The sequence below is a fragment of the Ahaetulla prasina genome, chromosome 9 (assembly GCF_028640845.1).
Source record: "Ahaetulla prasina isolate Xishuangbanna chromosome 9, ASM2864084v1, whole genome shotgun sequence".
Lineage (NCBI taxonomy): Eukaryota > Metazoa > Chordata > Lepidosauria > Squamata > Colubridae > Ahaetulla > Ahaetulla prasina.
Window position 1 is genome coordinate 26,605,864 of NC_080547.1, and position 27,328 is coordinate 26,633,191.

The window sequence follows — 27,328 nt, forward strand, 5'->3', positions numbered from 1 at the left end:
TAGTCATGACATTTCAAAGAAAGTGTGGAAACGTAAAAGAGAAAGGAGAAGTTCTTGCTTCTGGTGGTCATATAGAGTTTGAATGATTTTCTTGTGTTTCTACATAGGCCATTTCTACCTTTCTTTACTCTCCTTCTCTTTATCCCTTTCTCTTTTCCCGTTCCCCTTCTTCTTTCTTTATTCTCTCTATAAGACTTTATGTAACACACTGGTAGAGCCATACTTACACACTGAAACTCTGAAAAGAGTTCTACACACACATACTGGCAACTGTTGCAAATGGGATGTTGCTATATTGACATAATCCTCTCCACTGCCTCCAGTTAAAATCAGTTCCACTGGCTCTAGTCTGTCTTCGAAGGAAGACACCCTGTGGAGCACATTATGTTAATGTAACCTGAAAATGGGAAAAAACCCCACCCATCTCCATTTTTTTCAAGAAAAGGAGAGATGGTGGATAAGCCAAACTTGATTTTAAAATGATGTTTTAGGTTACTATTTTTAACCTGGTCTTCCAGAACCAATAGCAACTCTAGGTTTGAGCTTGATATGGATAAAATGCATGGAAGAAAACTAAAAGCTATGTCCTGATATGCTAATTTAGGATGTGAAATTACTTAATTTGCTTAATTATGGTTTAAGACTGAAGAGCATTGAAATATGTGAATTGTACTATAATGGAGTCCAAAGAAAGTTTTACATCAAAGCTCTGTCCTGTTCCCTTATTTCTTTATATATTTTCATTGTTCTAGGCCTTGTGAAATTAAAGGACATTTCTGTGTTTATAGATTGCCAATTCTGTTTACTGTCTTTAATTGTGTGTGTTTGTAGCCTTTATTAGCACTTTTGCCTAGAAGAAAATGTTTTACTTCTTTAGCGATCTATGGCACAAGAAAGATGGGGAAGTGAATAGTGGGTTAAGCTGCTAAATAATGTCCTGATATCTAATTTTCATCTCTTGCTCCCCCTCAGTAGATAACCAATAAATATGAAATTATACAGCTAGACCAGGCAAAAGCTTGCTGTAGATATGCCAGTGAATCGCTGGAGACCCTCAAAACTTGTGGCAAATTATGCAGTTCTCATAGCAGGGGGAAAAAAAACCAAAATTAGGGACAGAGGAAGGGTTGCCAGAAAAATGTATTTTTTAGGAGTTATGGTTTTCATTTCTGTAGGAAAGAAGAAATTGTTCCCTATGACTTCTCCAAAAATTGGGCTTAGGTGGCAGCCCTCTATTATTTTGTTAATTAGAGTTAAACGTTGGTGCAGAACAGACATGATCAACATTTTAGGAACAAATAAAAGCACTTGTACTTTTTGGGAAGGCTAAGAACCACAGTTGGCAAGATGATGCCAATTGGTTATAGCCAGAAATTTTTGGGGTGGAAGAATGAAGTCCAAACAGGAGATTTTTCTTTGGATTTTTTTTTTCAGTCCAAAGAAAGAACGATGTCTTGAATTCTTGGAGAATTCCCCAGCAGTTTTTCTATGTTTCTTTTCTAAAAGGAACAGAAAGTTATGTTAGCTGAAGGGATGAGGAGTGTTTTGCCAAGTGTCAGGGCAGTGATCAGTGCCCAGGCAACTGGGTCTTTTGGATCCAGGGACAATAAACACACCAGTGAATGAAGAAATGTTAATTATGAATTCAAGCAAACAGATTTAAAAGCATAACATAAAAGAGAATCCATACCAAGCAAGATGATATTTAAATCTCTTATAATCCATCAGGAGTGCCTTAATAACAAAAGAAGAGATAGCCTAAGGGTGGCAAATTTCCATACTATCTGGTTCTGTGCAAAAGTTTCCAGCTTAAAGAGAAGTACTAGCATTGTTATTAACATCTGGCATTATGACTTCATGGCTCTGTTTCTTCACAAGGCCGCAAGGTCTGATCTTGACCAGGTAAGACATGATTCAAAAGTCTGAGACTTTTATAGTTAAGAAAAGCTTTACAACTGTGTGGAGATTTCCCCCTCACCTTCTCTTTTATTCAGCAAACAAGTATGAAGAGCAAGCAGATGAGCTCAGAATGAGTTCTAAACTTGTAGACTTTTCTTAATATGGAGGAGAAATCAAAATGTGTCACTAAACTCCTCTAAATAATAGTGGTCTTTCACATTGCCACCACAAGGGATTCCCAGGTAGAGGTTCCAGGACCAAGTGCTGCTGACTGTGACCGGGGAGTGAAGAAGGTGAGCACAAAGGAAAAGCGGCCTGCATGCCGTTAGGCACGTGAATCATATAACTATAAACCAAAAATTGAACTATATATTCAGGGTTACTCCACTTGAGATTATGATTTTATTCTATTTCAGAATGACTGGCATAATTCAATGTAATATTTGTTTTGCAGCTGTCTTTCGCAGTACTCTTTTCAAATTTGGGTACTGTCCTCTTTGTAAACAAATTAGTAGTCTTCGTGGACAGATTACCTATCTAGAATAGATAGGGGAAAGTGTGAATCAGGTATTACACATCGGTCACACAAGAAGAGCATAGTATCCAAAAAGAGAAGCCACCTTCTAATTGGTGATTCAATTGTAAGGGATGTAAATTTATGAAAGGATATGGAGGTTTTGAAAGAGGTCAGATGTCTACCAGGTGCTACTGCCAGCAGAGACAAGAGGCGTATTCTTAAAATAGTCAGGAATGCCAGTAAGGATTGTGATGTTGATGCTATTATACATCTTGGCACAAATGATCTGTCCCAAAAGGATGCACTTTCTGTGCAGAATGATTTCCAGAGCTTGGGGTATGAGCTTAGTAGTATAGGTTGTAGGCTTATCTTTTCAGAGGTTTTACCAGTATATAAGGAACAAAAAGGTAAAGGCCAGCGTATAATGGAGTTTAATGTGTGGCTAAAGGAGTGGTGTAAAAGGGAAGGCTTTGGTTTTATTAGTCATGATGTCTGCAACTGGTCCAATGAAAAACTATACAAAAGAGATGGATTGTATCCATCAAAGAAAGGGTCTGAGGTACTAGCAATAAATTAACAGATTTTCTGGAGAAACATTTAAACTGAACAGTGGGGACAGAGAATTAATTGATACAGAACATTTCTGTCCTCAGCAATCCAAAATTAATAGGGTTATCAGTGCATGTAACATAGATGTCTGTGTGGGTAAGATTATCAGCCCTGCTATCAAGCAAAACCAAGCATTTAATAGTGAGTGCCATACCATGTGCACTAATCAAACAGGTGGCAAGAAAGTAGGGGCAGTCAGGCACAACACAGGTTATGTAGACAGTAAACACAAGGTCAATCAAAACGGACTCAAATGTCTATACACCAATGCACAGAGTATGAGGAATAAACAAGGTGAATTAGAAATTCAAGTAAAAAAGGGCAGATATGATATTGTTGCCCTTACGGAAACTTGGTGGGATGAAACTGACAAATGGAACATACAGCTAGAGGGATATAAATTATTTAAAAGAAATAGACCAAATAAAAGAGGAGGCGGAGTTGCAGTATATATAAGAAATAACTACATCTCTACAGAAATAGAGCACAACAATGATGAAAATTATCTTGAATGCATTTGGGTCAATATTAAAGGGAGAGAAAATGATATTGCCATAGGTTTATACTATAGGCCACCGAACCAAACAAAGGAAGTAGATGAACTTTTTGCTAGTCAGCTAACTAAGGTATGTAGGAAGCACATCACAATAGTAATGGGGGATTTTAACTACCCTGACATCAACTGGGAGACAAACTCTGCACCAAGTGGAAAATCTAACAGGTTCCTAACAAACTTAGCAGACTTTGTTACCCAAAAAGTAGAGAAGGGAACAAGGGGATCAGCCATATTGGACTTAATTCTCACTAACAGAGATGAAATGATAGAAGGTGTTGAAGCTATAGGAATCTTGGGGCAAGTAATCACGCAATATTGGAATTCAACATTATGCAAACACAAGTAGTAGAACAAAGTCAAACTAGAGTCTTGGACTTCAAGAGAGCTAATTTCAATAAACTCAGAGAGAGCTTGAGAAGGATTCCATGGATGAGAATCCTAAAGGGGAAAACAACTCAAGAAGCTTGGGAAATTTTGAAAAGTGAGATATAAAAGCCCAGTCTAGCACAATACCAATGAGGAAGAAAAATAATAGATCTCAAAAGAAACCAGCATGGATGCATAAAGAACTATCTGACAAATTGAAAGACAAAAAGGACAAGTATAAAAAGTGGAAAGAGGAGCAAATAACTAAAGCAGAATATCAGCAAATCGCCCGAGCCTGTAAAGATGAAGTGAGGAAAGCTAAGGCTCACAATGAACAAAGGCTAGTGACAAAAGTAAAAAATAACAAAAAAAGCTTCTTCCAACATGTTAAAAACAAGAAAAAAGTCAAGGAAACAATTGGCCCACTGCTGGGAGAAAGTGGCAAGAAGGTTACAAGCAACAGGGAGAAAGCAGATCTATTTAATTCATTTTTTGCATCTGTCTTTACACAAAAAGAAAAAACAATCCAACCTATCAAAAACAACACCACAAAAAAATAGATTAGGAACACAAGTTAAAATAGGGGGGGAAATGGTAAGTGAATATCTGTCTACCCTAGATGAGTTCAAATCACCAGGACCGGATTGATTACACCCCAGGGTTCTGAAGGAACTGGCAGACGAAATCTCAGAACCACTGAATTATATCTTTCAAAGATCCTGGAGCACAGGGGAACTGCCAGAGGACTGAAAAAGAGCTGATGTAGTTCCCATCTTCAAAAAAGGAAAAAAAAACAGATCCAGGAAACTAGAGACCTATCAGCCTAACCTCAATACCAGTGAAGATTCTGGAAAAGATAATCAAGCAATGAATCACCAAACACCTAGAAGCAAACAAAGTAATAACCAAAAGCCAACATGGGTTTGTCAAAAACAGATCATGCCAGACTAATCTTATTGCATTCTTTGACAAAGTGACAAAATTAGTGGACCAGAGGAATGCTGTCAATATAATTTACTTGGACTTCAGTAAAGCATTTGATAAAGTAGACCATAACCTACTACTAGATAAAGTAGAAAAATGTGGGTTAGACAGCACCACCACCAGATGGATTCGTAACTGGTTGACCAACCGCACTCAACGTGTAGTCCTCAATGGAACTACATCCAAATGGAGGGAAGTATGCAGCGGAGTACCCCAAGGCTCTGTTTTAGGCCCAGTACTCTTCAACATCTTCATCAATGACTTGGACGAGGGGATAGATGGGGAACTCATCAAATTTGCAGATGACACCAAGCTGGCAGGAATAGCCAACACTCCAGAAGATAGGCTCAAGATACAGAAAGAACTTGACAGACTAGAACATTGGGCGCTGTCTAGCAAAATGAAATTCAACAGTGAAAAAAGTAAGGTTCTACATTTAGGCCAAAAAACCAAAATGCACAGGTACTGTATATGTGGTACCTTGCTCAATAGGGATCTTGGAGTCCTAGTGGACAACCATTTAGATATGAGCCAGCAGTGTGCAGCAGCTGCCAAAAAAGCCAACACAGTTCTGGGCTGCATAAACAGAGGGATACAATCAAGATCACGTGAAGTGTTAGTGCCACTTTATAATGCCTTGGTAAGGCCACACTTGGAATAGTGCATCCAGTTTTGGTCGCCATGATGTAAAAAAGATGTTGAGACTCTAGAAAGAGTGCAGAGAAGAGCAACAAAGATGATTAGGGGACTGGAGGCTAAAACATATGAAGAACGGTTGCAAGAACTCGGTATGCCTACTTTAATGAAAAGGACTAGGCGAGACATGATAGCAGTGTTCCAATATCTCAGGGGTTGCTACAAAGAAGAGGGAGTCAAACTATTCTTCAAAGCACCTGAGGGTAGAACAAGAAGCAATGGGTGGAAACTAATCAAGGAGAGAAGCAACTTAGAACTAAGGAGAAACTTCCTGACAGTTAGAACAATTAATAAGTGGAACAACTTGCCTCCAGAAGTTGTAAATGCTCCAACACTGGAAATTTTAAAGAAAATGTTGGATAACCATTTATCTGAAATGGTGTAGGGTTTCCTGCCTGGGCAGGGGGTTGGACTAGAAGACCTCCCAGGTCCCTTCCAACTCTGTTATTATTAAGTGTGCATCTATTGGTGCCATACAGCAATCACATTGTGCAAGAGGTTCCAGCATATGAAATGAATCCATGGCATTGCTCAATATTAATATGACATTTGGGATACCTCATTTTTAATTAATCATGAGTTAGAGGACATTTCACCAGACAGAGGAAAATTTGTAGATCCTCAAACTTGGGCTGAGAAACAATCCTGTGCCTACCTGTGTATCCTGGCTAAACTCAAGTTTTTGCTGTCTTAAGGTAAAAGAAAAATACTGGTTAAGCTAGTTGATTTTCAATTCCAATGTGACAGAAGACAAGGAGCTAGGATGGGAATGAAGGATGAGGAGGAAACTTAATTTAATAAAATGGAGAATGCCATAATTGAAAAGTGGTGAAGTAATATCTTCAGTTAATCTGTGAAAAATGTATGAGCGTAAGCCTTCACACATGCAAATCAAATGGAAAGAAATGTAAAATATGCAGCTCAAAGATCTGCAATGGAAGATGTACACTTTCTATGCTAACTTCAAATAAACAAAAGAGCAACTGTCAGCAGCAACACAGTGTTTTCTAGCCTTAATTTAACACTTCCTGGGGGTGGGGGTGGGTGGGGATAACTAGTGTATCACTATTATAAATTAGTCAAAGACAGCATGGATTTGTAAGCAGTTGTGGTATATTTGATAGAAAAGCTCATGGAAACTGTTAATATTCCTTACTATTGCAGTAACAGAAACACTTTGAAGATTCTGATTTCTAATCTATCAGTCCAGAAAATGTCATCTTTGCTCAGGGTTGCCTGCAGCATTGTTTCTTAACAACTACATTTCTTCAGGTATTAGTATTGTTTTATTACTGTACCCAGTCAGAGAATTTCTTTTAAATAAAGTCCCATGACAGAAGGTCCTATAGAGCAGGGGTCCCCAACCTTTAGGACCTCAGGGACCACCAAGTTCATAATTTTAAATCCCACGGACCACTAATACGAATCCAGCGTGCCGCTTGCTGAAGCCCCTGGACTCTCAGTGACAGGATGGGGTTCTTCAGGCACTCTCCCTCCTCTCTCTCTCTCTCTCTCTCTCTCTCTCTCTCCCCCCTCTCTTTCTCTCTCCCTCCCACTCTTTCTCTCTCTCGTCTCTCTTTTATTTTATTTATTTATTTATTTAATCATATTTCTCTCCCCCACTCTCTCTCATTCTGATTTTCTCTGATTTTCTCTCTCTCTCTCTGATTCTGTCTCTCTCTCTCTGATTCTCTCTTTCATTCACTGTCTCTTTCACTCTGTCTCATTTTGATTTTCTCTCATTCTCTCTCTCTCATTCTCTCTCTTTCTTTCTCTTTCATTCTCTTTCTTTCTCTCCCCCTCTCATCTCTCTCCCCCTTTCTCTCTCTCTTTCTCTCTCTCTCTCTCTTTCTCATCTCTCTCCCACTTTCTATCATTCTCTCTCTTTCATTCTCTCTCATTCTCTCTCTCTCTTGCCCCCTCTCTCTCCTTCTGATTCTCTCTGATTCTCTCTCTCTCTGATTCTCTCTTTCACCCTCTCTCTCTCTCTCTCTCTGATTCTCTCTCTGATTCTGATTCTGATTCTCTTTCTCTCTCTCTCATTCTTTCTCATTATGATTCTCTCATTCTCCCTGGTTCTCTCTCTCTGATTCTCTCTCATTCTCTTTGGTTCTCTCTCTCTGATTCTTTTTCTCTCTCTCTTTCATTCTCTCTCTGATTCTCTCTGTCTCTTTCTTTTTCTTTCTCTCTCTTGTTCTCTCTGGTTCTCTGTCTCTTTCTCTCTCACTCTGTCTCATTCTGATTTTCTCTCATTCTCTCTCTGTCGTTCTTTCTCTTCATTCTGTCTCTCTCTGTCTCATTCTGATTCTTATTCTCTTGCTTTCTCATTCTCTCTTTCATTCTTTCTCTTTCTCTCTCCCTCTCTCTTTCTCATCTCTCTCCCATTTTCTATCATTCTCTCTCTTTCATTCTCTCTCTGGTTCTCTCTCTCTGATTCTCTTTCTTTCTCTCTCTCATTCTCTCTCTGATTCTCTCTCTCTCATTTTCTTTCTCTTTCTCATCTCATGGGCCAGCAAGTATGTCAGGGTTCCAGAAAACCTTCCCCTGCAGAAAAGACTCTGAGGCAAACATCTTTCAAAGTTCTTTTACTAGCATAGGTATACTGGCACAGTTGGAAAAACTCTGAATCTGGGGATCTGAGTTTTTCCTCAGTAGTACAAAACCCTTGACTCCTTCGCCGATCACGTGCTCCAATCACCAACTGTCCCATCTTGAGGCATCACTCCGACCACTCCTTCTCCAGATGCAGTCTTGGCCTGACCTTGACTGGCAGGAAGAATGTTATTATGTCTAATGGCCCCTTGTACCAACCCCCCCTCCTTCTCCTACTTTCCCACACAAGAGAAAGTGGCAGTGGGGAAGCCTTCAGCCTAGTATGGCTTCCAAAGCTGACACAGTGTCCTGGGGCTGAGAGGAAGTCAAGTGGGAGATTGAAGTGTGCAGGACACCAACAAGGGCTGCAAGAAACGCCCATGAGATCCAGCAAAAGACAAAGCTTCGCTCCCATTCTGGAATATGGAGTGAATCTCCATCCCCTGCCCTTCTCTTCTCAGGCCAGGCAAGGAGTGACTGGGAAGGGAGGGCGAGGGGTGGGGACAGCCACTGGGGGTTCAGCTGACAGGAAGCTACAGCAGGGGAAAGAAACAGCCCAGGGTTGCTGCCACCCATTGCTTCAGCCTGCCTACACCGCCAACCCCCCTTGCACCATTACCTCATTCCGGCCGGCAAGGGCTGCGCTGCAAAGTTGCAAGTTGCATGAACCTCCCTCTATGGTGGAGATTTACAGCCCCACCATGAGCTGCCTGGCCAGTCCCATATTCCAGAGCTCTAGTCACAGGACTGGCCATTGCTCATCTCGGAGCAGTTCCTCCACCCGGGTGTGCTATGGACCACCAAAAAATTTCTCATGAACCCCCAGTGGTCCACGGACCACCAGTTGGTGACCACTGCTATAGAGGATAAAGTTAGGATTGGTCCATGTTTCAAATCATTTTCACTTTAGTCAGTTTTCAGTGAGAAAATCAGACCCACCTCTCTGTCAGAGCTGTTCTCAATAAAGGTTTTGATTTCAGAGTGCTGGTGGAGAGGAAACTCTAAAGAAATACTGTTTCAGCCTTTATTGGTGAACTGTCAGGAAGTACTAATAATGGAGGAATTACGCACTTCAGTTTCCATCTTTCAAGTGTGTAGTAGTTGACTGGTTGACTGCTTTTATCATTGTTAAGAAGCCATGAAGGTACAGGTGAGGGGCAGTTGGCCAATATGAGCTGTGCACTTGCAAATTAGGTGTCATCTTCTTCCATTGTTGTCTCCTGGTTCTTTTTGCTATGACCAGGAGTAGTTTTCCTTCTTTTTCTTGGGAAAGATGAAATGGAAGACAAATGTCCTTGCAGCAAGAATTGTTGGTTCCCTATTTGGGTTCTGCAGAAAAAACATCTCCTGTTCTCATTCAATGGAATGAAGAAGAAATTGCTTTTGAGATTTCTTCCCAATGCAAGGAGTTGTGGTGACCAATATGTGCCAGAATTTTACCTTTCATGGTATAATTGTCTCTCCAACAGTTTGCAGCCTCTGTGGCTTTCATAATTCAATTAAACCCTCAAAAGGTTTTCCTGGGGGCCTTTTCAAAGAGGCTATTCTGAGCAAGCAGCTAGACTACACATATACATACATACAAATAATACATATTATGTATTGAAATATACAGAGCAGAAAGTAAGTGCCCTGATCCTCTGCCATCCTCAGCAATAAAGCTGATTCCAGTCCCCATCAAACGAAAATTAAAATTGAACAACCCTCTCTCAACAGAGAGGGAGGGATAGAACACCACCAATCTCTTGTTTACAACACAATCCTTTCAGCAGTTCCAAGAAGGCTCCACATCTTCACACATTTGCACTTTTCAGGTGACCCTTAGGGCACAGATAAATCTCTAAGTGGGCTCAACAGCTCTCAGAAAGAGTTCTATGACCAGATGACTGCAAGGAATATAAAACTTTCTATTCTCCACTATTCATTTAGAAATGAATGAGAAATGCTTATGCAACAAATTAAAATTGATTTGGAAAGAAATTTTTCACAGAATTGAATCAAGTTACAACAAAATTTATATGGGCAAATAAAAAGGAAGAATAAAACTAGTCGACCTTCAGGACAGCAAAAGCAGAGGTGGCCTAGGACTCCCAGATTGGCGACTTTATTATCAGGCAGCAACCCTAGTTTGGTTTAAAAAATGGATCCATTTGAGAAATAAAAGATTACTCACATTACTCACATTGTAATCTTCAATGTGATTCAAAAAAAATGATTCAAAAAAAAAAAAAGGATGATATGTCTTCCTATGGGACAGAGAGAACAAATCTCATTCATATTTCTTACAACATAAAATAAGAGAAGCTCGAATGCAAACATGGCAAGAAATTAAGAAAAAGCATTATAAGAAAATCCCTAATTGGGTTTCAATGATGGAAGCAATGATCCATCCCAATACTCTGAATCTAAGTAAAATGGCAAAATACAGTGAAATACAAAATACACTATTTTATATTTCACAAAATAGATAACCAGGGGAATCTAAAAGTAAAAGGAGCTATGATAGCCTGGGCTAGAAATATTGGGCATAATATTGAATTAGAGGATTAGGATTTGTTCCAACAATTTGGAACAAAAATTATAAATTAACCAGATTGGCAAAATACAAAGAAAATTAATATAAAACATTTTATCGTTGGTATTTGGCACCTTCTAGATTGGCAAAAATATATCCAGATTTAAACCCCAATTGTTGGAAATGTGGACAAAAGCAAGGTATCTTCTTTTATATATGGTGGTCATGCTTTGAAACAAAAAAATACTGGATGAAAGTACATAGTTGGATACAGGAAGTAACTGGCATCCAGATAGAATAAACACCAGAGCTGTTTCTTTTAGGAATGATGAAAATAAAATATAAAAAAACAAAAGCATATATTATTTTACATATGACAACGGCGACAAGACTGGCATTTGCACAATGTTGGAGAAGCTCAAATACACCCTCTGAAGAGTTAATAATTAGAAAAATATTGGATTGCGTCAAGATGGACAAAATGACACTTGAACTGAAAGGACAGATGGATTCGGATTTTTATGTAATATGGGAGAAATGGTATAATTGGGTCAAAAATAGGAAAAAAGGAAAAATAACAGATAGTAGAATTAGTAAGAATTAGAAATTCAAAGTAGAATTAGTAATATAATTTAGTAAAATTATATAGCGTATAGGAGAACACTAATGGAATGATATGTAAATGGTCACAGTCATGTGCAAGAGTTGAATGTAAATTGTTCAATTGTTAAAATTTAATAAAATTTATAATAAAAAAAGTAGAAATGAAGAAGCTTCTTGGATGAGAAGTGAAACATCTTCAAGGAAAAACAAAGAAAGTCCAGTTGCTTCTTGAAAAAGCACCTTTGGGACAGTGGTGAAATCCAAGTTTTTTTACTACCAGTTCTGTGGGCATGGGTGGTGTGTGTTGTGTGTTGTGGGTGTGGTGTGTTGGTGGGTGTGGTGTGGCTTGGTGGGTGTGGTGTAGCTTGGTGAGTGTGGTGTGGCTTGGTGGGTGTGGCAGGGGAAGGATACTGCAACATCTCCATTCCCACCTCACTCTGGGGCCAGCCAAAGGTGGTATTTGCCAGTTCTCTGAATACTCAAAATTTCCACTGCTGTTCCGAACTGCTCAAAATTTCTGCTACCGGTTCTCCAGAACCTGCTGGATTTCACCCCTGCTTTGGGACAACAAGGATCTGAATGACTGAGAAATTCCATAAACATCAAAAGAAACTTCGTGATTACAGGTAGTCCTCATTTGATGACCACAATTGGCATCAGAATTTCCATTGCTAAGCAAAGTGATTGTTTTCACTTTTTTTGCTTCAACTATTAAGCATATCACTGCAGTTCTTTAGTGAAATCAGGTGGTCATTAAGCAAATCCATTGACTTGGCTTGTCAGAAGCTGGCTGCAAAATTAAGATCACATATCCCTGCAACAGTCATAAATGCATGCCAGTTATAAGCACTCAAATTTTTAATCATACGACTGTTGCAATAATCCTAAGTGTGAGGACTGGTCATTAGTCACTTTTGTTAGTTCCATTGTAACTTTAAACAGTTACTAAACAAATGATTGTAAGTTGAGAACTAGTTGTAATGTAGAATAATAAGTTTCTTTCAGAGGGAAATAAAATATCTGAAAAACAGCAAGGTACTGTTGGCATAGTGTTATTCCTAGCATACCATTGATTTACCACTCATTGCTGGAAAATATGAAAGAGTGGAGAAATTGTATAAAAATGATTAGCCATTTCTAATAGTTCTCAATCTTCCATGAATCTGGTTGAATGAGAAACAAGAAAACAAATCAATAACAGAGTTGGAAGGGACCTTGGAAGTCTTCTAATTTAACCCTCTGTTCAGCTGGGAAACCCTGTACAATTTCAGACAAATGGTTGTCCAATCTCTTCTTAAAAACTTCCAGTGGAGCATCCACAACTTCTGGAGGCAAGTTCTTCCACTGATTAATTGTTCTAACTGTCAGGAAATTTCTCCTTATTTCTGGTGCCTTCTCTCCTTGATTAGTTTCCATCCACTGCTTCTTTTCCTGCCCTGAGGTACCTTGGAGAATATTGACTCCCTCTTCTTTGCAGCAATGCTTTAGATATTGGAGCACTGTCAACCCTAGTCCTTCTTTTCATTAAACTAGATACACCCAATTGCAGCAACCATTCTTTTTGTTTTAGCCTCCAGATCCCTAATCATCTTTGTTACTCTTCTCTACATTCTTTCTAGAATCTCAACATCTTTTTTATATTGTGGCAACCAAAACTGGATGTAGTATTCCAAATGTGGACTTACTAAGGCATTATAAAGTGCTACTTACCTTTCACGTGATATTGATTCTATTCCTCTGCTAATGCAGCCTAGAACTGCATTGGCTTTTTTGGCAGCTGTACTTGGAAAAGTACTAGGGAAATAAATATTTCTTGTAATTTATTAGTGGTGCTTCCCGCCCCATTTTTTTAGAAGTATCTCCCTAAAAAAACCTGGTTTTTTTATTATTAAAGGCAAGCAGGCATCCTAGGCTGTTTTCTTTCTGTCTCTCAGGCAATAAACCTTGGAATTTACCACCCAATATTTCTTGAAATTTTCAAGTCTAAAAAAAAGATAAGTCTAATTCTCTTTTAGTTGAAGCATTATCAAGTAATTTGGCTGTGTTTTCAATGAGCAATAAACCAGCTCCCTGCTTCTTCTATTCTTCTAGTCACTCAGTGCAGAGGAACTAAAAAAATTTGCAAGGAGCAAAACGTTCTGTCAAGCTACCTCCGACAATATAAAAGGAAAGAATTCACCTTGACTTCATTTGGAATGAAAACAAGTACTTTTACTTTTACAGTCTGGTTAGCAGCCAAGCAAAGCTGGAACTGAGACAAAATATGGCTAACATATCATATCCCCCCAATTGTCCCTCCTCCTCCAGGAGGTCAGGGTGGTCTGGTCCAATGCCAACTCCTTCACGGCCCCTCGTGGTAATCTTCTTCCACAGGTCTCTGGATGTCAGTCAACTTAGGAATGCAGTGTCGGTTAGAACAGCGCGCGCTGATAACACTCAGTAGTTAATTATCCCTCCCACCTGTTATGTCAGCCGACATAAGTAATAGGCTCCTCTCCCTCACCCTGGACGGAGGCACGACACATCTCATTTCCTTACAGTTTAAACAATAAACATTTTACATTCTATCTACTGGTATAGTCATTCAAAAGTATATGAAAATTGGAGTGGAGGCTGACATTCGGCCCTCCTGCAACAAGGACGTCAGTCCTAGAAAGAAAAAAGAAGTTAGGGTTTGTCAGGATATTTTTATAGAATTGTGCTATCTTCTCCGATGCACGAACATCTTCTTTGTTCACCCATTCAGCTTGGGATAACGGAAGTGTTTCCAGGAAATAAGATATTGAATTTTATTTCTATGTTTTCTTGAATCTAAAATTTCTTTTATTTCAAAGTGTTGTTCTCCTCTATGAGAATTGGTATAGGAGGGTGTACGGTTAGGACGGAAAGTAGACGTGTGTCCAGGTTTCAGCAAACTGACATGGAAAACGGGGTGGATTCTTCTAAGTGTCTTTGGCAAATCTAGTTGTACCGTCACGGGTTGATGATTTTACTATGGGAAAGGTCCCACATATTTGGGTCCAAGTTTCTTAGATTTCTGAGTGGTTTGAAGATATTTGGTGGAAAGATAAACCTTATCGCCCACTTGATATTTGTTCTCAGGGACCTTTTTATCGGCTTGTTTTTATGTGCACGGTGAGCGTCGTCGATCGCCTTGCGAGTCATTTTCCATGTGCTTTGTATTTGATCTATCCATTCTGACAAAGAGGAAACAGTAGTTTCTTCCTTTGGGAGTTCTGAGATAGGAACAAAATCTTGACCTGAAGCTATTTTAAAAGGAGTAAATCCAGTGCTACTATGAATTGAGTTGTTGTAGGCAACTTCAGCAAAAGGCAAGAGATCTGCCCAATTGTCTTGCTGGTAGTTAACATAACATCGCAGATATTGTTCTAGTACAGAGTTTGAACGTTCACAGCTTCCATTAGTTTGAGGATGATGGGAAGAGCTTAATCCTTGGCGGAACCAATGAGTCGTAAAAATTCTTTCCAAAACTGAGAAGTGAATTGAACTCCTCGATCTGAAATGATGCGATCAGGAACTCCGTGAAGTCTATAAATGTGCTGTACAAACAACTTTGCTAGAGTCTTTGAGGAGGGTATTTTCGAACATGGAATAAAATGGACTTGTTTGGAGAAAAGGTCAGTCACAACCCAAATAACAGTATTTCCTGAACTTTCAGGCAATTCCACTATGAAATCCATGGATATTTCTTTCCATGGGGTTCCTGGTCTGGCTACTGTTTGAAGTAGTCCAGGAGGTTTTCCCGGAGGTCTTTTGGATGATGCACAAATAGGGCAACTTGCTACATATGCTTGAATGTCTTTTTTAAGACTTGGCCACCAAAACTGTCTTTTAAGAAGATGCAAAGTTTTCACAAATCCAAAATGCCCTGCCATTTTGGCATCATGGCATCGTTGTAGGATGGTTTCTCTGAGTGATAGAGGAACATATAGTTTTGTTCCAAGCCAAGCTAGTCCATCACGGAGTGTGCATTCATGGAATGAGTTAAGTACCAGTCATCGGTGTTTAAAGCTTCTTTAAACGACTTGGTTAGTTCATCTGGGAGTGAGGGGTCAGCTTTGGAGTGGCTTCTAGTTATTGCTGGGGCCGCTAACTGTTGTACGGAAGTATTGGTTGAACCACCTCGGAGCGAGTGCAATTGTATTGGGGTAAACGTGAGAGAGCATCTGCTAAGAAGTTTTTCCCCAGGAATATAATGTAAAGTAAAATTAAAGCGGTTAAAATATTGAGCCCAGCGGCTTGTTTAGTGAAAGTTTTCTAGGAGTCTTTAGAGCTTCTAGATTTTTGTGATCAGTCCAAACTTCAAAAGGATGATTTGAACCTTCTAAGAATTGTCTCCATGTCCGTAGAGCCCAATGAACTGCAAATGCTTCCTTTTCCCAAATAGCCCATCGTCTTTCAGTTTCAGTCAATTTTCGAGAAGTGAAAGCACAGGGTTGTAAATTACCATCAGCATTGTTTTGGAGCAGGACGGCTCCGACTGCTACATCACTTGCATCAGCTTGTATTACAAAAGGAACATCCATGTCAGGGTGCTTTAAAATAGGTTCGGCGGCAAAGAGTCGTTTTAATTTTTCAAATGCAGCTTGACATTCCATTGTCCATTCGAGAGGTAATGATGGCTTGGGTTTCGTGTCTCCTTTAGTTTTTAAGAGGTTAGTGATTGGTAAAGCAATTTGAGCAAAGGAGGGGATGAATTGACGATAGAAATTTGCGAATCCTAAAAAACTTTGGAGTTGCTTGCGTGTGCGTGGGGGGGCCCATTCAAGACAGCTTTCACTTTTTCTGGATCCATTTCTAACCCATCAGCCGAAATGCGATACCCTAAGTAGTCTATTTTGGTTTGATGGAAATCACATTTGGATAGCTTGCAATATAGTTCTGCAGATAATAACTTTTTGAGTACAGCTCTTACTAGTTTAATATGTTCTTCCATTGTTTCTGTATAGATAAGTATGTCGTCAAGGTAGACAAGAACTCCTTTGAATAAATGCTGATGGAGTATTTCATTTATTAGTTGCATAAAAACTGCGGCGCCCCTGCAGTCCAAATGGCAGTACTCGAAACTGGAAACATCCTAGTGGACAGTTGAAAGCGGTTTTCCATTCATCCCCTCTTTATACGAACTCTGTAGTAGGCTTCGCAGGTCCAGTTTGGTGAAGAATTTTCCTTCGCTAAATGTGCTAACATATCTTTCATGAGTGGCATGGGATATATGTTTTCAAGACACCGCGTTTAGGTTCCTATAGTCAACTATAAGATGAAAGGAGCCATCTTTCTTTTCCCGGAACATCACTGGCGCCACCACACGAGGCCTAGCCGGTTGGATAAAGCCCCGTTCTAGGTTTTTGTCTATGAATTTACGTAGCTCTCCCAATTCCTTTTGGGTCATGGGATAAGCTTTTGGCTTTGGAAGCTTTACCCCCGGAAGGATGTCTATGGCACAGTCAATAGGCCTATGGGGAGGAAGTACGTCTGATGCTTTTTCACTAAAGACTTCTCGCAAGTCCCAGTATTCCTTGGGTATTCTTTCTTCCCCGTCTATACGTTCAATCATTGCCCCTAACTTATCCTGGTGCAAGGTCACGGTGGGTTCCTTCTTGGGTTTCCCCTTTTCTCCTTTTAAGGCTTTGGAACGGAAACGTAGGACTCCGTTCTCCAGTTAATATGGGGTTCCATTTCGCAACCATGACAAGCCTAACAACAGGGGTTGGTCCATTCCTGGGGCTACTATGAAGTTCAGACTTTCATGGTGGTCTCCTATTATCATTTCTATGGGTTCCGTTACGAAATGGGCAGGCCCTCCCCTGCCACAGAGCCATCTAACTGGGCAAACGCTATGGGCCTACTTAAGGTTCTCAACCTTAGTTCCATTTTTTCTACTAGTTCGGGACTGACCATACATCTAGTGCATCCAGAATCGAGTAGTGCTAGCAGTTCCCCCTTATTACCCGAAGAGGGTACATGTAGATTAACTGGAATGTCCAAGGGGCCCCGTGCCCAACTCACCAGAAGGTCTTCATCGGACTCTGACGTGGTTTTGCTGTCGTCAGTATCGGTCGACACTTCGCCATCCTCCTTGATGGGCGTGCCCTTCTTGGCAACGCCCTCCCCCACTTTTGCTGGTTTACGCGCCTTAGCCGCTGGCTTCACTGGTTCCTTTTCACCACCAGAGGTCGCGCTCGGCATCAACTTAACCCTACAGTCGGCTGCTCGGTGGCCTTCTTTTCCACATCTGTAGCACGCAGACGAACGTGGTCTTCCTCCCTCCAATCTAGGGACGTCCCTATAAGTCCCTTCTGGAAAACGGCTAAGGGATAGCCCTCCAATGCGCTGTCTTCTGCCGCGGTCTTTCACTAACTCGATTTCCATCTCTGCTGCCAGGGTGTACCAGCCATACAGCGTAGTTGGAGAGGCTCGTGCTCGACACAGTTCATAGAGATCTCCATTCAGGCCATCTTTGAAAATGTCTACAAGGGTCACCTCCGACCACCCTCTCATCAAGGGAACTAAATCACTGAACTCCTGGTTATAATCAGCCACCGGCCTCCTCCCTTGCCTGATGGTTTTCATCCGACCTTTGGCCTTTTGCTCTGCCAGGGGGTCCTCAAACCTCCTCCTCAGTGCAGTCATAAAATGCTCGTAGTTTTGCAGTAAGGGGGAGTGGTTTGTATGTAGCGACACATACCACGCAGCTGCTCTTCCGGTCAAATTATGAGTCACAGCTCTCACTTGTGCTGCCTGTGACCAATAATCTTCCCCCCAGTCTATCATGTGGTCATTCACTTTCGCCAGGAACAGTCCCAACTCCTTCGCATTTCCATCAAATTTCTCTGATATGGGGGGAATTTTTGGCTTTTTCCTTCCCCTGCGCGGCCTTGCTTGGTCAGCAGGTGGCGCCCGGCCCTCATCCAATTCAGCCTCCTCTTCTCCCTCCCACCTGGAGGACCGAATAGGGGATTCATACCTTTGGCGAGCTGCTTGCCTCACTTTCACTTCACGGAACAGACGTAAGGCTTCCTCCAACTGGAGCTTGTCCCTTATCTCTTGTTCTGTTTCCGAAAGTTTTTCTTTTCCTTTTTTCTTTTTCCTTTTAGTTACTCCAGAGGGAAGCTTTTCGGTGCTTGGTTTCCACCCTTCCTCTTCCAGTTTTAGTTGCTCTGCCCACCGAGCTCTGCAATCTTCCAGCTCAGGGTCGAAAGTGTCAGCAGAAATTCCTCCGGACGCCTCCCCCAGCTCAGCCGGCAGCAGGCCTTCCTTCACATTTGGGTTTTCTCCCCCCTCGGTATTGCGATTGCAATCCTGGTTGGTAGACATGATGTGAGTTCCAGCTTAATGTCAAGCTACCTCCGACAATATAAAAGGAAAGAATTCACCTTGACTTCATTTGGAATGAAAACAAGTACTTTTACTTTTACAGTCTGGTTAGCAGCCAAGCAAAGCTGGAACTGAGACAAAATATGGCTAACATATCATATCCCCCCAATTGTCCCTCCTCCTCCAGGAGGTCAGGGTGGTCTGGTCCAATGCCAACTCCTTCACGGCCCCTCGTGGTAATCTTCTTCCACAGGTCTCTGGATGTCAGTCAACTTAGGAATGCAGTGTCGGTTAGAACAGCGCGCGCTGATAACACTCAGTAGTTAATTATCCCTCCCACCTGTTATGTCAGCCGACATAAGTAATAGGCTCCTCTCCCTCACCCTGGACGGAGGCACGACACATCTCATTTCCTTACAGTTTAAACAATAAACATTTTACATTCTATCTACTGGTATAGTCATTCAAAAGTATATGAAAATTGGAGTGGAGGCTGACACGTTCTTTCAAATAACAAAAAACAAACCTATACATTGGTACCTATGTTTATTTTACACTTTTACATAACCATGTGTGTTTTGTCTAAATGAGGAATTCGAAGCAGGATGACCTACTTCTTCCTTTCTTTCTTAACCTTCATCCTCTTTCATCTTTACTGAATTAGAGAAGATAGGTTGTGAGGGGGTAGTTGGTGCAAGATTATATAAGGAGGTTCATGAATTTAGATTTGAATTTGAACCTGGGTGCTCCTGGGCCTACTGTAATATTACCCCAGCATGGTTGAGAGCTTCATTCTCTAAATAAATTAAGCTGCCTATTTCATCCAATGTATCTAAAATGAGTAATGCCAAGCATAACTTTGTGGAAAACATACTGAGCTCTAAACACCCTATTATTTAGACAGTAACTGAGATGCTAACATTGGAGAGCAGTTTGGATACAGCCGCATCCACATAATGATCACAGTTTGGTTGGTGCAATGTGCTGCCAGGGCTGCTGCTTATAAAAAGAATAATAACATACAGGCAAGAAAGACATGTTGGTGTTGGTCACGTTAGCCTCAAGATTTGTCGCCCACCAAGTCTGAAACTTGTTTTTCTCAACTAGTGAATTGGGTGTTAGAGACAGAGAGAAAAATAGCAGGGGGAGGGGGAGGAAGAGGAGGAGGAGGAGGAAGAAGAGAGTAGATAGGTAGGTAGATAATGATAGAGATAGATAGATAGACAGACAGACAGACAGACAGATAGATAATGACAGACAGACGGATAGACAGATAGCTAATGTGATAGATCAGGGGTGTCCAAACTACGGCCCGCGGGCCAACTGCGGCCCGCGGGTCAGTTTTTATTGGCCCGCAGCAAATTCTCGGTGGACAGTGGGGTGCGGCCCCCGTCCTGGCCCCCAAGGAAGCCGCCGCTCGCCCGGTTGCAGATGCGGAGTGGCTCCGCTGAGGCGATCCCCGCCCACCCGGGGCTGCGGGCCGGCCATTCCGCCACTGGGCTGTAGGGGGCGCCCAGGGCGCCCATGGCTCCAGCCCGGCCCACCAGACAGAGGAAGAGGCGGGCGGGCGGCGACGCCCATCGTCCCCACGCGGGGCTGTAGCCCCGGAAGCCAGGCGGGCGAGGCGCTCTGCTTCCCAGCCCCGCGCGGGATCCTCTCCGGGCGCGGCGCTCTGCACGCGCTCAGGGGGCGCTTACTTGTCGCGGATGATGGTCTGCAGCTCCCGGATCTGGTCGTTCATGGGCAGGAGTTTGAGCTGGGCCGCCGCCGATCCCGGCCAGTCGTGACGCGTCACCGTCGCCGACGTGGCCATGGCCTCCTCGGCGCCCCCGTCGCCCACACAGCAGCCGTTCCCGCCAGCGCAGCAGCATCGGCTGCCGTCGGCGCTGCTGCTGCTGCTGTCCGGGCTCAGGCTGTCACCGCTGCCCGGGCCGGGGTCGGCGAAGCGCAGCTGCCGAGGCCCGCCCTCGCCGGCATCCCGCCTCTGCCCCGCCGCCCACCACGCGCCGGTCGCGGCAAGGCATCGCCTCCATGCACCGCTGAAGCAGCCGCCGCGGCGCCCCGCCACACGCTCCGCTTTACCTCAGCCGCGGGCCCGTGTGCCGGCCCGTGACGCGGCCGAATTCGCCCGCTCCCATTGGCTGGTGCGCCTGCCGCTCTGCGCCGCGCCGCCACTCGGCGTTCGGAGGAGGGGCCGGTGCCCGCCCACTCTCGCCCCCTAGTTAGCCCCGTCCCTTTCTGGCCTGGGTGGGAGCCGCGTGGCACACCTGAGTGGCTGCGAGGGAGCGGTGCGGGCCTCGCCTGGGCCTCCCCGGAGTCCCTCCATTGGCTGCTGTGTCTCCCTCAGTGGGAAGAGAGTTCGCGACGGACGGCGGAAAATCCCCAGTAAATACATGCTGGTTGCCAAAAGCTTGACTTTTGATGTAACTGGGGATGCTGCGAAGGTCATAAATGCAAAGACTGGTGGTAAGTCACTTTTTTCAGTGCTGTTGTATTGGTCGCTAAATGAGTGGTTGCAAGCCGAGGATTACTGGTAGCCGCTGTCAGTATTTAGGTCTCTATGTATTTAGGTTTCTATGCCCATAGCCACATCCACTCAGTCACATGAGGAGTTAGCCACGCCCACCAGTCACATGACCACCAAGCCACACCCCAAAATAAGCCACGCCCACAGAACTGGTACAAAAATTTTTAGGCCCCCCCCCCCCGTGACCCGGGCCTTTGCTTATTTTTCTGTATTTGGCCCTCACTCAAAAAACTTTGGACACCCCTGTGATAGATGATAGACAGATAATGGATGATAGATAGATAATAGATAGATGACAGACAGATACAATTGCTTCAAATAGCCCTTAAAACTGAGAACATACTCATATGTTCCATTCTGATCACTCAGTATGGAAATCTTTCAACTCAATGGTATCAAAACCCTTGCTCTATTAATTGGGATATCATTTACTGGTACTTTGTCCCCACTGATAAATATTTGTATCACTTCAGTTCTTCATCCATCAAAAAGTGACCTGGGGAAATACTGCAAAAAGGAAAGTTTTGGTGTGTGTGTGTTTAGAAATAAGCATCACACTCTTGACAGGTCATATAATACATGGCTGGTGGGTTACATACAATTTGATGGGTCATAGCTTATGCTGGTCTGTTCTACATTGACATTTTTAATACTGAGTTATGGCACAAAGCACATATGTATTTTCTTCATTGCTACAATAGCTGCTTTCATCTCTCTTTTTTGATGCCACACTGATATCACACTTTTGATGGTGGCATTATTTATATTGCATGTTACAAAAGTGTTTAAAGATGAAATGAAATATTTTTTGTCCTACTTACTGGTGAGCCTGATGGGAATGGAAAAAATTATAAATATTATTGCATTGGGAAAAGTTTGTGCATCATTCCTAATTCATCTCATATAGAATTCTTAGCATCTGGAGCTCAATTATTACTAAAAGGAGTTTGTTCATACTAATGACTGAGAAAAGGAGCTGACTAAAAAGAAAGAACAGGAAAGACTAAGGGTGGACCCCCAGTTATATAAAAAAAATGAAATCATTAAAAGTGGAGTTGCAAGTTTGTTCCAAAATCATTCAATGTATTTGAAATACAAAGAAAAGAAAAATTGTATCTAATTAATATCTATTGGGGACTGCAATCTTTCAAAAAGTTAAAGCAAAATGAGTCCAAAATAAAGTATAAGAAAGGCTTCTGAAATCTTTAAAATAATAATTTCACTTTACCTCTAAAAGAACCATTGTTTCTTTTCTAATGGTTCTATTCACATCATTTTAAAAGTGGAGAGCCCACTCACATAGATTAATGAAAAATATAAATTTGGCTTGCCTCCCCACACATACACACACTTCTCAATAGTGGGGAAGATTGTGGTCAGGTAATTTAGAGTACTACTCTCTAAGTATTAACAAAGTAAGAGACTACCAGAGCCAGAAGGGATCTTCTAGGTCTTCTAGTCCAATCCCATGCTCAACCAGGAGATTTTTCTTTTTCCAAGATGGCACCGCCGAAGGCTGCCTCGGTGAAATGCTCTTTAATGGTTTTTTTTAATTTTTAATTATTCTCTGCGACTCACTATGGATTTCTTACGAGACCATCTGCTAAAAATTAAGCAATGTTTCTTTAAGGAGCAGCTTTCTGTGATCTCACCGCCCCCTCCCTCGTCTTTACAAAAGCAGAGGAGATTCTAACACAGGAAAAAGCAATTTCCCTGGAGCCATGGATTACCAAAAAAAACAAAATAAAAAACAAAATGGAAGAACAGAGAAAGAGAGGTAAAAGGGCAGGGATCTTAAACAGATTAAGGAATAGGAGAAACAAAACTCTTCTGCCTTCAATTTTCCTAACCAATGTACGTTCACTTGCTAATAAGGTGGGTGAAATACTCCTTTTAAACAGATGCAATTCTGACTTTTACAATTCAGTAGCCCTATGATTCTCTGAAACCTGGTTAAATGAATCAATTGATGATAGCAGGGTTTCAGATTCAATGATCAAACAGAATTGCAGAAACATCTGGTAAAAAGAAGGGAGGAGGCTTATGCTTATATATCAACAACAGCTAGTCTCAGGATATAACTATAATATAAACATTCTGTGATAAAAACTTAGAGACATTAATTATCAACTGCAAACCATGCTATTTGCCTTGTGAATTTTCCTCATTTCTTCTAATTGCTGTTTATGGCCCACCGTAAGCCTTATGAATTCTAGCTGACCAAATTATGGACGCAAAAGCCAAATACCTTGATTCACTGGCCATTATTCTGAGAGATCTAAACAAGGAAAACTTAAGGAAAGAGCTACCAAAATACTTTCAGCATGTCAATTGTCCCGCTAGAGGCAAGAATACTTTGGACCATTGCTACACAAACTAAAACATGCTTATCGGTCCTTACCATGAGCAGCTGTGGGACACTGATCATTGCATGATTCACCTTGTACCTGCTTACAGGCAAAGATTTAAAACCACAAAACCAACAAAGGTGAAGACCTGGATGGAGGAGGCAAAGTTAAAGCTACAGGACTGCCTTGACTGCACTGATTGGAATGTTTTTGAAAGTACCTCTGCAGACTTAGATGAACTTACAGAGACTATAACATCATATGTCAGCTTCTGTGAAAACCTATGTGTACCCAACAGGAACTTGCAAATATCCAGTAACAACAAACCTTGGTTCACAGCTAAACTTAAGCAGCTACGTTGTTTCAAAGAGAAGCCTACAGAAAAGGTGATAAAATGCTGTACAATCAGGCCAGAAATGTATTAATAAGGGAGATCAGAGCAGCAAAAAGAAGCTACTCTGAAAAGCTAAAGAATCAGTTCTCAACAAATGAACCGGCAAATGTGGAAAACTCTTAAAAATATCACTGGCTACGGCAAACCTCCTTCCCAGGCTGAAAGAAATCAGCAAATGGCAGATGACCTGAATGTGTTTTACTGCAGGTTTGAAAGGAAACTACAGCCACCTATCCCCACAACCCTTACTTCAAACCAACAACAGCCAAGCCTCCTATAACTGACCCTATCCCATTGGGTTCACAACCCCTATTGATCACAGAAAAGGAAGTGCAAGACCTATTTCACAATCAAAAGCCAGGAAAAGCTCCAGGCCCTGACAAGATAACTCCTTCTTGCTTAAAAGTCTGTGCTGACCAATTGGCCCTCATCTTCACCCATATCTTCAATAAATCACTAGAGATGTACTATGTTCCTTCTTGCTTCAAGAAGGATCTTGAATACGATCATCCCAGTTGTTGTGACCCAGGCCCAAGTAAGTAGTAATAAACTTAGTCCGTGGAAAAGCAAATTTTATTCAAACAGCTGGGGATTACTTCATTCCCAGCATCGTTCAACTCAAAGTAAAACAAATGCATCCCAACACAAATTTCTCAGTTACCTCACAAACTTTAGTCCAATTAGGCAAACTGCCAAAGGCCCTTCCTGGCAAACATCCAGAAGCCACAAAAACAAAGATGTATACGAAGCAGAAGACGAAGCAGAAGAGGCAGCTACAATATTGTTTTCTGGCAAAGTTGAAATGCCGGCGCTGGTCTGTTTTAAGCCTTATGGGAGGGTCCAATCATCTCTTGGTCCTACTCCTGAGTTGTCCTCTCTGCTTGAGCTGCTCTTGCCTTCTGGCAGCTCTTCTCATGCGTGCAATAGGAACAGGCTCCTCCTGTTCCTCTGCCTCACTACTATCAGTCTCTGGAGGCTCTGGAGTCCGCACTTCACTTCCTGATGGCCCTGGCCTCACCTCAACCTCATCATTGTCCAACTCCGTTGCCAGCTCCGTAGGCTGCTAACGGACCACAACACTATCCCTCACAGCAGGGCCCTTCCCCTGGGGCTGACGATCCGGATGCGGACGGGACGGGAATTGGTCATGGAAGTCTTTCACTAAGGCAGGTGCATGCATGGAGGTTGCATCCTCCCAGGTGAAGTCCTCAGGCTCATATCCCTTCCATTCAATGAGATACTTGAACTGTCCTTTGAGCGTTGGGAGTCCTGAATGCTGGCAACCTCGTACTCAGATGGTTCATCTCTGTCATGTGGTGCCGGTTGGGAACGGTCAGGTTGGAGGAGTGGACAGGTGGGCTGTTCTGGGACAAGGAGAGATCTATGGAATACTGGGTGGATATGCATCGAGCATGGCAAGGTCAGGCGATAGGCAACTGGGTTTATAACTGCCTCAAAAGGAAATGGACCAGTGGTCTAGCTTCCTGACCGGCCAGTCGGATGGAAGATGCTTGGTGAACAACCAGACCTGATCCCCCATAGCCAATGATGGCATTGCCCGTTGAGATCGGTCCACAACTCTTTTATAGTCCTCCTTGGTTTTCTCTAGATACTGTTGCATGAACTGATGGATGGCCTGCAACTCAGACAGAAAATCATTAGCTGCCGGTACTGGGAAGTCACGTTGTGTGAAGGGAAAGAACTGAGGGTGATATCCGACATTAGTCAGGAAAGGGGTTGTTTGCGTGGAGGTGTATTGTGAGTTGTTGAATGCAAACTCTGCTACTGCCAAATAATACGACTAATTGTCTTGTTGCTGATTCACGAAGCAGCGTAGATATTGCTCCAGAATGCTGATCACTTTGTCAGTCCCGTCATCAGTTTCTGGATGATGTGCTGATGACAGGTAGATTTTTACATCCAAGGCCATCATCATCAGCCCTTTCCAAAACTGGGCAGTAAATTGAGCCGCTCGGTCTGATATGACCTTATCTGGTAGGCTGTGGAGCTGGAAAATGTGTTGGATAAACATGCGGGCAGTGGTGCGAGCTGTCGGTAGCCCATGACATGGAATGAAATGCACCATTTTGGTCAGCATGTCCACCACCATGAACACGGTCATGAATTCAGAGGACGGAGGCAAATCCATCAAGAAGTCCATGGAAATGGCACCCCAGGGTCTCTTTGGTGTCAGCAATGGCTGGAGTAGTGCTGGAGGGGCTCCTGTTGCTGACTTGGCCGGTTGGCAGTGACATAAGCCTGGACATCGTGTCGCAAGTGAGGCCACCAAAAAGTACGAGGAACTAGATTCAGTGTCTTAAAGAGGCCAAAGTGCCCTGCCGCAGGATTATCATGGCATTGTGACAAGGTAAGTCCCCGAAGCAGCCCTACTGGCACATAGAGCCTGTCTCAGTATCGCAAAAGTTTATCATGAAACGTCCATGGAGAGTTGGGCCCTACCTCTTCCTTCCGTTGCTCCATGTAAGCATTGTGCCGCTGCGCTTCCTGTATCTGAGCCCATAAATCCCCTGGTTCCTGAACCATGGAGAAAGATTCTACAGGCAACACTGTCCAGAGAGGAAATTGGTCTTCGGTGCGGGAATACTCCGGTTTTCTCGAGAGTGCATCTGCCCTTTGGTTGCAACCACTGGGGATGTATGTCATGCGGAAATGAAACCGGGCAAAGAAGAGGGACCACCGAATCTGCCTTTGGTTCAGTTTCCAGGCATTTGTAGGAACTCCAGGTTTTTATGGTCCATCCGGACTTCAATTTGATGCCGGGTTCCCTCCAGAAGATGTCTCCAGGCTTCAAATACCATCTTAATGGCCAGTAACTCCTTCTCTCAGATGGTGTAATTGTGCTTGGAAGGATTGAGTTTCTGGGAATTATATGCGCAAGGGAAGAGGGTACCACTGGATGCACGAGCCTGGAGCAACACTACACCAACAGCAACATCCGATGCATCTGCTTTCACCGCAAATGGATGATAGGGGTCAGGATGCTTCAAGATAGGCTCCTTTATGAAGGCCTATTCCAAGGCCTGGAATGCCTGCTGCTTGGGGGTACCCCACTGGAATGGGACCTTTTTCTGCAGAAGCCGAGTGAGGGGTGCGGTCAAGGCAGCAAATCAGGGGATAAAGGTCCGATAGTAGTTGGTGAACCCGAGAAGGCGCTGGACATCCTTTGCTCATCGAGGAGGCTGCCTTCTATGCAAAGACTCCATCTTGCTTGGCTCCATAGCAATGCCCTCAGGAGAGATGCGATGCCCCAGGAACTCGATGGTGGACTGGAAAAACTGGCATTTCTCCAGTTTTGCATACAGATGATGCTCCCAAAGACATTGCAGGACCGGCAGAGGTGCTGTTGATGGCTCCCTGGGAGGG